The sequence below is a fragment of the Astatotilapia calliptera genome, chromosome 5, assembly GCF_900246225.1.
Source record: "Astatotilapia calliptera chromosome 5, fAstCal1.2, whole genome shotgun sequence".
Classification (NCBI taxonomy): domain Eukaryota; kingdom Metazoa; phylum Chordata; class Actinopteri; order Cichliformes; family Cichlidae; genus Astatotilapia; species Astatotilapia calliptera.
The window spans coordinates 31546144-31559033 of record NC_039306.1 but is presented as its reverse complement, the minus strand read 5'-3'; the positions used below and the strand labels follow the sequence as shown (position 1 = coordinate 31559033).

At 41.8% G+C, this 12890-nt stretch overlaps 1 protein-coding gene across 2 annotated transcripts in view; it reads left to right on the top strand.

Annotated features, from left to right (window-relative positions):
• The window catches only part of pdzrn3b (PDZ domain containing RING finger 3b), a 98746-nt gene that overhangs the window by 12177 nt on the left and 73679 nt on the right, over positions 1-12890 (top strand). The gene's annotated exons all lie outside the window — the stretch shown is intronic.

Here is a 12890-nt window from a genome sequence, read left to right as displayed (position 1 = left end):
GCCTGTTGCCATCTGATGGAAACCTGTTGCTGTGCCCACATACAGAAATTGACATTAACTTTTTCATTCACAGTCCAAGCAGCCCCTCATAGATTTGAAATGGAATAAGAGAGAAGAGGATGGCTACATGTCTGCAAAACGATGACGCTCAACAACATTACTTTTACAGAGGAATGTAACAAGAATCTGACTCAGATTGATTGCAAACCGTCACCAATCTGTCTGAGAGCGATTGCACTTACTCTGAGTTGGGATGTGTTGTTTAGAGGCAGGTTGGCTCTCAGTCGGCGAGAGCAGCAAAAAGCAAATTAGCCCAGTCACCAGGCAACCGCTAATTTATTTCAAAAGGAGGCTGCCGTCCTATTTTTTACTCTAATTGGCTCAGCCTTAAGAATATAAGTCTCACATTTGCTTTCCTTTTAATTCTGCCATCGGTCTTTTTAACTGCTTGATGCTCTGCTGTGTTCATCAACAAACCAACACTCTCATGTGTTGTTTGCGAGTCTGATAAGCTACTTGCAAAACAAAGTACTGGAGTTTGAATATCAAAACTCTGGGCTATAAGAGGTTCTAAAAAGCCTCAGTCATTCTCAGTGGGTTGTAACTATAAACGATTTTTCATAATGCACCTTTGCACATTTCCTCTGCCCTAAGAGGGGAAAAAATATTGATTAATACAGCTTTAATAAGAAATAATTAATAAATGTGGAATCCTTTATTTTTAGCATCAGTGCCCTCATTTTCCATTATAGTGGAAATGGAAAAAAAATAGCTTTTTGTTTTTTTTTTTTTTTTTTATCCTAACTCATGAAATCTGATTTGCAAGCCTATAGATGGGATCGTTTTGACAGCCCTTCAAAATCCTGCCATGGGGGCTCAACTGCTCTGTAAAGGACCAATCACATTACGGAGCAGTGAAATGCTCGTGCACCTGTGGAGGCAGCGCTGTCATCAGCCCCGCTGTTTTTCTCTACCTGTAGTAGAAGTGTTAGTTCCAGTAAATCTATATGGATGTAACATGTACCTGATGATTCGTGGCTTGTCCTGCTATAACAGGCTCTTAGCGGGGGAGTGCGACAGCAGATGGCTGTCCTCTAACCGAGCTGCAGGCTGGTATGAATCAGCACACGAGTACCTTCTTGTTCAGACACTTCTTTTTTTTTTTTTTCTTTTTTTAAAAAAAAACAACCTTGAGTTGTGTTTGCTTTGGCTCACCTCTCTGCAAGCTGCAGAATCTTAGCACTCTGGTCAGGATCTGCTGGGATTGTGCCAGGATTTGATAAATAAGTTCTGATTGAACCTCGCACTGGTACCCGACTTCCCTAATCATGTCTTCGGGCATGAGTTGACTTTTTAGATCTGATTAAGAATGTTTTTCTCGTGTAAATGTAATCCCAGCATTTTGTCTTCAGCCTCACTTCACACAGATAAAGAGCCTCTTGCTGCTGTGCGTTTTCCTACATAAATGAACTTCCACTCTCTTCAAGCCTCTTTGCTATTCAACGTGACTAAGCCAGTGTCACAATCCCAGGATGGCTGCCCCTGAGCTCTCAGGGTGAACGGGATGTTTTCTGTGTAGGCTCCAAAGTGTGAAGCTAGGAAGAGAACGGAGACGCCTGGGCTGCTGTTGTAAATGTCACCTTGTAAAACCTCAGCAAGGCTTTTTTTGTTTGTTTGTTTGTTTGTTTAGGTCAGAAGGTGAACAGAAACAGTTACTTTAAAATAAACAGACACTAGGATAGGGTTGTTCGATATAACGATATATATCGGATGCCGTGTAACTCCGTGTAATAAATACTCACAAAGAAAACGGCGGCCGTTACAACTTATGTCTAAAAATTTATTGTTTCATGCATCGGTTAAAACACTCGACTCCGGGTAAAGGACGCGCAGCTGGAAACACTTCCCGCAAGTAGAGCTGCACGAGATTCACAGAATTTACAGAAAATGTTACATTTTTGTGATTTATATCGTTATCGGGACGATAGAATTCTTATATCGGGATATGAGATTTTGGTCATATCGCACAGCCCTACACTAGGACATATCCGCCTCTACGTGTTACGCCTGTTGTGTTTTTGATCAGAGCAGTGGCTAGCCTGCAGGAATGTGTCCCAGCTAACACAATATTTATATGAATGTGTAACAATGTGTAAACTTGAGCACTAGTCCTAAAACACCCGTATCATATTTATTATGTTCAACACAAGCTTATGTTACTTCAGGTTGGAATAATCGATGGGCTTTGGCCTTGGAGCTGAAGTTAACTGCATCGTAGATGCTACAGCTTGAAGAATTAATTTCAGTTCAATATTTAGAATATAGAACTGTAGTGCTTATTAAGGCAGCACATCTGCAGCTTCTTACTTGGTACTAGCTGCAGGGCTCAAAGGTCTCCTACACTTTGCCAGAATTCTGGCACTGGGTTGTATAATATATGACTGTAGATCATTATTTCTATGGTAAATCTTGGTTATGTTTTTTTACCTTTCCCACAGCTATGCTATGGCTGTTTGTCTATGTATAAAAACAGGAAGTCTTTATTTTGTGAAAATTATAAAGTCCTGTTTAAAACAAATAAAAATAACATTAAAAAAGACCAGAAGAGAGAGTGGAGGTGGACGGATGGAGAAGTCATAAACTGGCGGCTAATTACTGTAGTCTTAGTAACAGATTAATAAAACATTAGAGTGTCATTCACTAGAAAATAAACACAATATGATCCAAAAGGCACCAGAAGCTCAAAGCAAAGCTTCTACACATTCATATAAATATTGTGTTAGCTGGAGAGGAACAGCTAACACAATATTAGTCTGATGCTTAGGTCTAATGATCAAAACATCCACACCTCCAGCTCCCACACCTTTACACCAACATTACTGTCATCATATATGATGAACTTGTAATCTTGTTGCCGTTGTTAATGGTTGTTTCCCAAATGGGTCCAGTTCTGTGACAAATTGCAGTCAGTTTCTGTCTTCAAAGTGATTTTGGTGTGTCGAGACGGCGATAAGGATTGAGTCGGTCCGTTACAAGTTTGCAGCTGAATGAGCTCAAGTTAGCAATTACGTTGTTTGTGCAGCAAAAATTGATAATCTGTTTACTGTCTACATACATAAAATACAAACTCACTTAACTGCTTACATTCAGAGTCCATCCATATTTAAAAAATAAAAATAAATTCTTAATAAAGAAATGGTGACAACCACAATTTAACTGCTAAATTACAGACGCTCTTAGCAACCTGGGTTTTCGATAGCAACCCAAACAGTTTGCAACCTGTGGAGCGTAGTCCCCTATTGCAAGAAGACACGTCACAGATGAGTTGCGCTCGTTATTGCAGACTGTCTCTTTGCCAACGCGTTCCACTCAATCTGTCTGTGGTTATAAATTAGTCAGCGATTATTTGCAAACCTTCACCAGAGTGATTACAGTCAGTCAGGTCAGACCGTGACTGTTTGGACCAGCCCAGTCACCTTGCAATCGAACGTGGTTGCCCACATGGTGATGATGTCACACGCTCAATCTCTGGGCAACCATAACTACTTGCAGTCTGTCACCGAATGTGAAAAAATTCAGTTCAGTTTACTTTCCTATTATCACTCAAGAGTAACCGAGCGATTAGGTTGAAGGTGGAGCAGGATCATTTATCTTATAGTCTCGAGACCAAGTAGGCCATGACCCAGTAGGGGTTTGTTAGATTAGAAGTCTCGTTGATAGCTTACTAATTAAACTAACAGGCTATGCGCCCTTTTTTTTCTGGTTGGCTTCAGTAAGGAGGTTGAGATAAAATTGTTCCATTAAAAACTCACCCAAGACGAAGAGATGCGACTTGATAGTTTGGAACGAGTCCAGAAATCTCACAGAAACACTCTGCAGCTATCAAAGTGTGCAAGTTTAAAAGTGAATGAATGAATCTTTGACACCAGTAGGTGCTTTGAGCAAATTTTTCAAAGCAGAGGACACTAAAGAGAACAATAAACTGAAATCTACAAAAAAAAAAATCAGCACTGGTCTTCATTTTGTGATGTTCTTTACAATTATAAAGACAATTTTAACATATTTGTAATATGTGTCAACTGGTTTATTTTAATTGAGTGAAAGCAAATTATATTTTTTTCCAAAACCTCAACTCTGATTTATTTATTTATTCAAGCATTCAGTCACATTCTGTTGTGCACACAGTGTCTGAAAGAAAAACGTCTTTGTTTTATACCCTGACCACCACCAGCACCACAAATATATCTCAGCCACAGAAACACTCCTTGCTTTAAGCCTTGACACTGTATGAGTTGTGTGCTTGCCCACAGTCGAGCATTAAACACCTAAAGCCTCCCCGCAGCTCCTTGAGTATCAAGTCACCAGGTCAGAGAGAGCATAAAACCCAGCCAGATAGCATTTAGCAGTGACTGACATGAAATGTGAAGTGAGCTCTGTTGGAGGTGAGTTCGAAGCACGGGTGTCAATGGCCCTTTATTCCTCCTTGGTGTGAGGACCAGCAAAAGCAAAATGCTGCCTTTTGTCATCGACCCTGTCATTCGTTTCCCTTCAGATACTGTTTGCTGGCAAAGCTTGGTTTCATTGGAGTTGATGTAGTAGGCGATTAAAATTGTGGGATTTGTTGGCTTGTTGCTCATGTCTGGATTTATTTTTTTTAAATGCCATCTTATGACAGACCGGTATGATTGGCTTGTCCCTTATTGTCTCTAACCAGTTGAAACTGCACATGGCCTCTCTAACAGGACATGTGTTAAGAAGTTCCCCAGGCGTTATTTCTGACCCGGAGGCCTATGAGGAGCAGACATAGTTATTTCCCTTAAGGGGATCACATGTTGTTTGGCATTCTGAGGCAAGAAACGGGCCTTTGTCCGGCCCTTTATTGGATTTTGGGCCCCTGTGCGGGAACGACGTGTTTATTCCCCAGATAGGCGAGCTGAATGTGGCCCTGCTCTGTTGCTCCTGACTGGCCCTGGACAGGATGAATCCACCACAGGCTACGTGGGCCAATCCTAGCAGCGGGCCGCATTCCTGTGCCCCCGTGGTCCAGCTGAGGCAAGAGCAGGACATTAAATCAAATCTAACTTTAAAAGAGTCCATAATCAGCTTCTGGTAGTAGCCAGTGCCCTATGCAGAGCTGGCTTTAAGAAACAAGGACAAGCACATCTTTGTTTCCACTACTCCATATTGGGGGAGAGGGAAAAAAATTAGATTTTAAGATGTGGAGTCATGTCAGTGTAGCGTTAGTGTGAGGTGTGCTTAAACTTCACTGTAGCCAGAAAGCTGCTCCCTTTGTGTGCTTTTTTTTTTATATTTTATTTTTTTTATTAATTGTATTTTCCACTTACTTTAAACAGCTTCTGCCCTTAAAGGCGAGCGGGCGCGTGATGATTTTTTGTGGAGACATACAGTCTGGGGCACACTGTAAACGCGCTCACTCTGCTCCGACACAGTCCCGACTGGCTCCCTCGCTCACAGCTACAGTGGGCTTAATTTATGGTTCCTAAAAGGTTTAAGAACGGGTAGGGACAGATAGGTGCAATTTAGACCAATTTTCCTGTCAATCAATCACTGGCGTTGTGCAAATACATCAGCAACAATCAGCTCCGGTTGCTCTGTCAGCTGCTTCTCATGTCAGCCCCTGACCCCCGAGCACAGACTGCCCACCGACTCCTAATTAACTACCCTCAATTAAACCCTAATAGGCTGATTAACAGACCCTTAGTTGTGCTGTAATGGCCCGTCGTTTCCTCCCAGTGCCCCTCTGAAATGCATCCTGACTCTAGCATGTTAATCACCGCCCACTCCCTCTCACTGTTCCTGCCAATGTCTCTCTCTCTCACGCTCGCATTCTACCATAGTAGAGACTATCAATGAAATTGCCTTGTTAAATAGCAACAAAAAGGCACACGAGTCACAGTAATTATACCATAACGACACACTTTTTTTTTTTTTTTTTTTTTTTTTTTTTTTTTTGTGATTTGCCTTTTTCTTCCCTTTTGGAGCACGACAATTTAATCATTTCTATTGCATATCAAACAGCAGCGCTCCCCCTCCAAACTGGAAATAGTCAGTCAGTTCAAGAAAACATGTAACTCCTTCCCCGGGGAGACTGCAAGACCACAGTTTAGTACGCACATTGCCACTTCAAACTTCAGTCCTCCCGTCATCCATTCAGCTGCACCAAAAATAGCGCCACGCGTCAGCGTAGCTTTCTCAATATTTGACATGATCACAGCAGGGATCTCACAAGAGAGCAGATCTGAAACAGTGGCACAGTCCTAAAACCATCAGCCTAATGAAAGCGATGACAGTCGTCAGCAGATTTATTCTTCATTGTGCAGACCACAGTTTAAAAACTTACTGTTAGTACTTTTAAGAAGTTGTAAATCTCTCTGCTTGGTTTCTGCTGCAAAGAAGCCAGAAGTCTTGAAGTCTTTGACAAAAAAAAGGCTGAAAGTACTTACTGTAACATGTAACATTAGGCCTCTATAGTGAACTCCAGTGAACTGTGATAGGAGCATTACGGCAAATAAATAATAAAATAAACGGGGACTGGCGAGGGAGGGAGTACTCCTTGCAGGGAAATCAATTAAGTGGAGAAACAGGCTGCTGAGCTCCGGCAGCAAACTTAAGAATACATGGTAAGGTGTTCCTATGCATGCAGCTTTTGTTTGTTCCATTTTGTAGAGTAGAAATTGAGCCAAACGGTGCCTGCAGTTGTTTCTTGCCTGACACAAGTCTGTTTTTTACGACCGGTGCGTTGATACACAGGGACTTTCCTGTTTTATGACATGGATTCCATCCCTTGTTTGTTGGCGGCAGACACTCTGTATATTTGTTTCTATGGAAATTGCTACTGACAGTGATTTAAACATGGTTTGTGTGGCACCGTGTGATCCAGCGTCGGTCCTCCTGCAGATTATAGGCTATAGATTTTGCTCATCAATCAAAGTGCCAGAGTATGCTTGTCTTCCTCTCATATGGAAGGATTACAGTCGTCGTTCCAGCGAGATGATGAAGCGGACTTCATTTCTTTTCCCACAGCTCTGTAGGACTCTAATCTCAACTTGCTTGTTAATCATGCTCACTTCCCTCTGTGTGGTGACATCAGAGATGTTTTTCATGCGTCTCCAAGTCTGCCTGCCTTTAAGATCTCCCTACGTTCTGAAACACTTCATCTCTTCTTAACTCCTGAAATCATTAAACTTAATGGTTCCCCAGAACTTAAAAGGTCCACGACTGACCATCAGCAAGGACAACACAGGAGGAGTCCAGGGTCAGAGGTATTGATTTTAGCATTAAGCCTCCTGGCTTTCTGAGACTTTACATTCTTGGCGAGGTGAGAGGGACGTGCCTTAGGTGGCTGCCCATTCAACCGATAACGGCCAGCAGCGCATGATGAATGTAGCGTGGCGAGCTGTAGTCCACGCCTGCACTGTATCAAGTGCGTCAGTCGTGCTGTCAGTCTTGGTATTCCAGATCAAATGTGATTGGATTAAACCATTGCATTTGCCAATAATTAAAGTATGTATTCAGGAGCATGTCAGAGTAAGCTTGCAGTGTGTGATTTTATTTATTTATTTTTTAACAGTTCTCATATTGTGCCATATTCACGACTTCTATTCTCATGTTCCAAATTGCATCGAAAATTTGCTTACATTTTAATTAACCCACCAGATCGACTCAGTCACTCCAACATTAGTCACACTACATAACATTTCCTTGCATAATGACAACAACTTTGTCTGAAGCTGTTTTGAAGTGAGCCTAATCAGGCACTGCACACTGCTGCGGCACTAGGGGCCGTTGATAGCACTGCCAGCAGATGTTAGGTTCCTTTTTTTCTTTTTTTGAGGCTCCATTAGGATTTAACAGATGCAAAACACACAAGGTTGACATCACTGTGCATAATTGTCCCTCCTGTACAGACAGATGTTCTGTAATATCTGGGCTAATTGGGATATAACAACACATGCCAACTTAAAGAGAGACCTATTGTCTGTTTTTTTTTTTTCTTCCCCCCCTATACTTTGTCACATATGTACTGTTATGAAAGTGGAGGCTCATGTTGAACATTATTTGAGTTTCAAGTAATGAGCTAATAATCCCAGGGATTATTTGAAAGGATATATCCCTAATATGGCCATCTCAGGAACTCTGCTCTGGAGCCTAGAAGCCCCACCCACCTCCTGATTAAAACTTGATTACGAGGGGCAGCCAATTGCAAGATGGTTGGTTTAAAACGAGAGTGAAGGAAGCTAAAATGGCTTGCTTCACACAGAGGATGGACTGAATGGTTGCAATTTATTCTCATCCAAGAGTGTAAGCATGAAACTTTAGGTGGAATCATTTTTCTCTTTAACAGAATTAATAGCAAATACCTACCATAACATTTTTGCGCACAGCAGTCATGCAGTGCAACATTAGCATTACACCTACACCTGTACACCTGTTTAAACTTCAACATGTTTGGCACCTCCCCTCAGTGTGAGGTGTTCAGCAGTTTGTTGTGGTACAACATGCCTTCAGTTAGACTCACAACAGTAGTTGAGAAGTGGAAGCCTGGCGTCCCTTATCAAAATGTTTTCTTCACTCTACCAGCTAATCCTGACAACACGCCCCACTTTCACCACTCCCATTCTCCCCAGCTCCTCTTTAGAAGGTCTAGCGTGCCCATCCTTTCACCAGCCGACTAGGGGAACTGGTGGCTGCTGTGCTGCCTTTTCTTATGCAAATGTGTGCAAATAGAAAGCATTGTTCATCGGCGTGGCTCTCCATCTCAGTTACGCCGCTTTGCTCTGGCCTTTCTCTTGTTCCCCTGAGAGAGATGTTCCCTTTCAAGTGTTACCTCTCTGTCTCATTCAAGACTTCCTCTTTCCTTTTTTGACAAACAGCCCGGAGGAATGGTCGGAACCGGCTCATTGAGCAAGCTTTTCAGGGACGTGGAGAAATGGGGAGAGAGAGATGTTCTGCAGGCGCCTCCCTCACACATCCCTGCTTATGTCTTACTTTTTCCCTGCTCTCAAGAGGATGAGTTATTCTATAGCGGGAAGTACAGTGTGCTCTCTCTTGATACTCCCCTTTTCTCTGAGAAAGTACAGGTGCTCTCCCTCCAAGTGCACAATTCTCTGTGCTCTGATTCCACCTGTGTTTATGCTGTAATATATATCCCACATGTTCTGTATCACAGAGTAATATATTTCTAGTGATGGCTTAAAAAAAGCACATTTAACTTAGTCACAATGTTCAAAGCTCATCTGTGAAAAGGTGTTTAGTTATGTAGTTGGGGGAGGGAAAAAAAAAGGAATTTGGGTTGGCTTGAGTTGGCACTTCTGTTATTCTTCTTTATTAAAAGCATATGTTTAATAACTCGTCTCTTCTGTTAACCCTGATCCACTACGGATTCTGTGCTCTCCTGAAAACGGTGCACCGTGTATCTGGGGCTGAATAGATTGTATCCACAAATTCCTGTAGATTATGACATACGATAGCTCTGAGGCAGAGAAAATCACCGGCAAGCTCAGGAGAAGGCCCGGACCACCGACTGAGAGCTCAGAGCCCCGTGCCAAGGTCAACGCCAAGATATCAATAAAATACCTTTACTCCGTGTTAACAGAGCGCTTCTTTGATTAGAACCTCCGCGAGAATATGTTGCATTTGCCACATGCCAGAAGACGTGCAGTCGCAGCCATTTTGTCTGCTTGTTGGAGAGAGATCCAAGCAGTTTTGTTTTTTTTTTCCCCTCTTCTTCCCTCCATATTCTCGCTGTGTGATTGATATATGCAGGTGGTAAAGCATATTCCCCTGGGTAAGAATTCCCAGCTAACTTGAAAGGGAATGTTTTCCCTCTTAAACCATCTTATGAAAACAGTAGTCTCACAGCAGAAAGTCAGAAAGACCAAGAAAGGAAAAAGAACTGTAATTTAATGTGTAATGTCTCTAACGTCATGCCAATTCTGCTTGGACAATAGGCCTCTGTAAGTCCATTGTAGGCTCTTTTAACACTCATAACACCATAAGCCCAGCTGCCTTGGGCTTACTTTTAAATACTGGGATATTAAGCCTTTTGTCACTACAGTTTCCACATTTGCTCCATCTGTGAAGGTTTACCCTGAAAATAAATGGAAGGAGGCTGCATGTGCCAAGAGGGAAGATGGAAAACTATTGCAGGGTAAGGCAGACATTGTTTTTGTCTGCAGTGTTCTGAAGTATTTAGGTCTATGTGTACATCAGTGAGTCCAGAACATTGAGCAGGGATGAAATCATGTTTTACTTTAGATAGTATTTTCTTAAAGAGGCCACAGGATCTTTGGATATGCTTCAGAAGAAGACTGAATCGCTTATGTCTACTACTCAGAATGTTAGTTTTTCTCTAAGAAGTCTTTAGCATTTTAATCTATGCAAAGGTTAAGTGCAACTTGCCTAACAGCATTTCCACAAAACTAATGGAAAGAGCCACAGTACTCGTTGGTTAAGTTACTCACACAGTTAGAGAGACTACGCACATATGTAGTCATGACAGTGGATCCATACACAGTTTAGGAATTGTAGATTTTAAGAGCTCACCTTTCTCAAATGAAGAATATAAAATAACTGTTAGAGATTCATTTATCCTTTGTCATTGTCAGGGATCATTTGTTAAAAGCAATTGATGATGTTTGAAACTCGATACTGATACCCGTAGGAGAAAAAAATCGTTAAAAAAAAAAAAGAGTCATTATTCATTTTTATAAAAGTCAACCAGTGACAAGATCTGGGACTTAAGTGCATGTAAAAACAAACATTGTTAGTTGCACTTAACTGTGTTATCGTGTTAAATTACTGACTTTGTTAATGACAGGTCGGACTGATAGCATTTGCAGCCTAGCTTCCACATTAACGCTGTTAGCCATTAGCTATATCCAGTTCTTGCTACATTAATGAGAACTTAATAGAAGGGTAAATGCTAATAGTTAAATGGCTAATGCTAACGTATGCACCAGCAGTGTTATCATTTATGTTAATGCTTTAAATGTTTTAGTGTTGTTGAACGGGAGCTTTACTGAACTCTCAGAATTCCTTATAACATGTTGCTCAGTGTTGTCAGCTACTGTTAATGTGTTCAGCTACTAGTGAGGGGAGGGGCCGTGTGACTGCCTGTCTGCAGCACTGATGTGTGAAGTTATATGTCAGCTGGAGGGGATGAACACGGCACTGTTGGTATTGTACCGCTGCAAATCGTAGTGATCTAATCCAGGAGTGATTTTTAGTGCTGGTTAGCTTAATGGTATAGTGGTTTACACATTCATCCAGCAGGCAAAGATCCACAGTTCGATTCCTTTGGGATTGTGTCAGGAGCGGCATCCAGCATGGAAAAAAAAATCAGCCAAATACAACTCCTGGAGCTACCTGCTGTGGTGACACGTTGTGAATAAGGCAGCAGCCAAAAGTAGACTTTAGTATATCGAGTAAAGTTTTTGGATAACCCTGCTGGAAACTGCCATTTATGAATAATGCTGCTGTAAACTCAGAAACGATGACGGAAGCGGTGAACAAACTTCAGGTTTTTAACATTTTGTCAACACTCAACTTGTCTTTACTGGTAAACTTCATTAGTGTAGCCTGTCAGAGACACTGTGAATATTGTGGTGGTGTGGTTTAGTATAGTTTATATGTTATGGGCATTTTGATTTATCAGTGTGGAATTATAAGAGCTCAGTGAATGATACTTGAAAGATGTCTCGGCATTTTGTGTGACCAGCGATGATACTGAAGTGTAGAAAATGACAAATATACATATCCTTTGTGTAAGGGGGAAAAAACATGGACTTTAACAATATGACCAACTCAGGACAAAGGAGAGACACATGCAGACACTCGGTCTGACCTGGCAAGATGGCTGTCCAGGGTTATGGAAAAATACCGCATGAGTGCATTTGTATACGGAATAGATATGTTCACATATTGTCAGATTAAGGGAGTGCATGTCTGCAAGGGAATTTTAATTCTCTCTAGCTTTGCTAAGCATAAGGACCCGCCATATCTCAGACACAGCTTAGATTTATACCAGATATCTATTCCTCTTTTGTTTTCATATCGTACAGCATCATCAAGCCTTATTCTGCCAGGGCATGCACTTTGGGCGATAACAGAAGAAAAAAAAAAAAAGGAAAATATGAGAGCTCAGGAATCCAGCCATCAGAAGCAGGACTGATGTAGATAAAGCAGAATTGGGCCACATTAAGGGGGAAACTGCCTCACTTTACTTGGCTTTGAAATCGTTGCATGGAAATAAGAAATCATTTTTTAATTAGTTTTATTTATTTATTTATTTTTTGGTTGTACGCCAAATGTGCTAGCTAACTTTTTTTCTGCTGTTGTCGTTAAAGAAGACCCTTGAAGGGAAAGGGAGGGCAAGCCTGTGAACGAACAAGGCTGGTTGTAGCACCGTGGCCTCTTTCCTCTCTAGCCATGCTATATCAGGCCAACAGCTGCTGTCTCTCAGCAAAGGCATGCTGGCTGCTGGAGCTTGGCTTCCATACACAGCGGATCTTACACAAGGCCCTTTATTTTTGGGCTTATGAGTTAGAAAAAGCACACACACACACAGAGGCCCAGCTCGATCCCGGACTCGGTAGAAGAAATAAAAAAAGCATTTGTTCATGTTCAACATGACAGGTTATGCTGTGCTGCATAGCTGCTGTCGTAGCCTGGAGTTTGAGATTCAAACAAGGTATCTCAGGTAAAGGGTATGCGTTGTGCTCCTCAACTCAAATTCCTTGAATCGGAGCCAAAGAAATGTAAGCCCTCCTCCAGCTGTCCCTTGGCACATCTAGACAAGGCCTTTATCTGATTTTTGGAGAGTTGGTGCTGTTTGAGCACTCGGCCTGTTCAGAGACAACAGGCTTGCA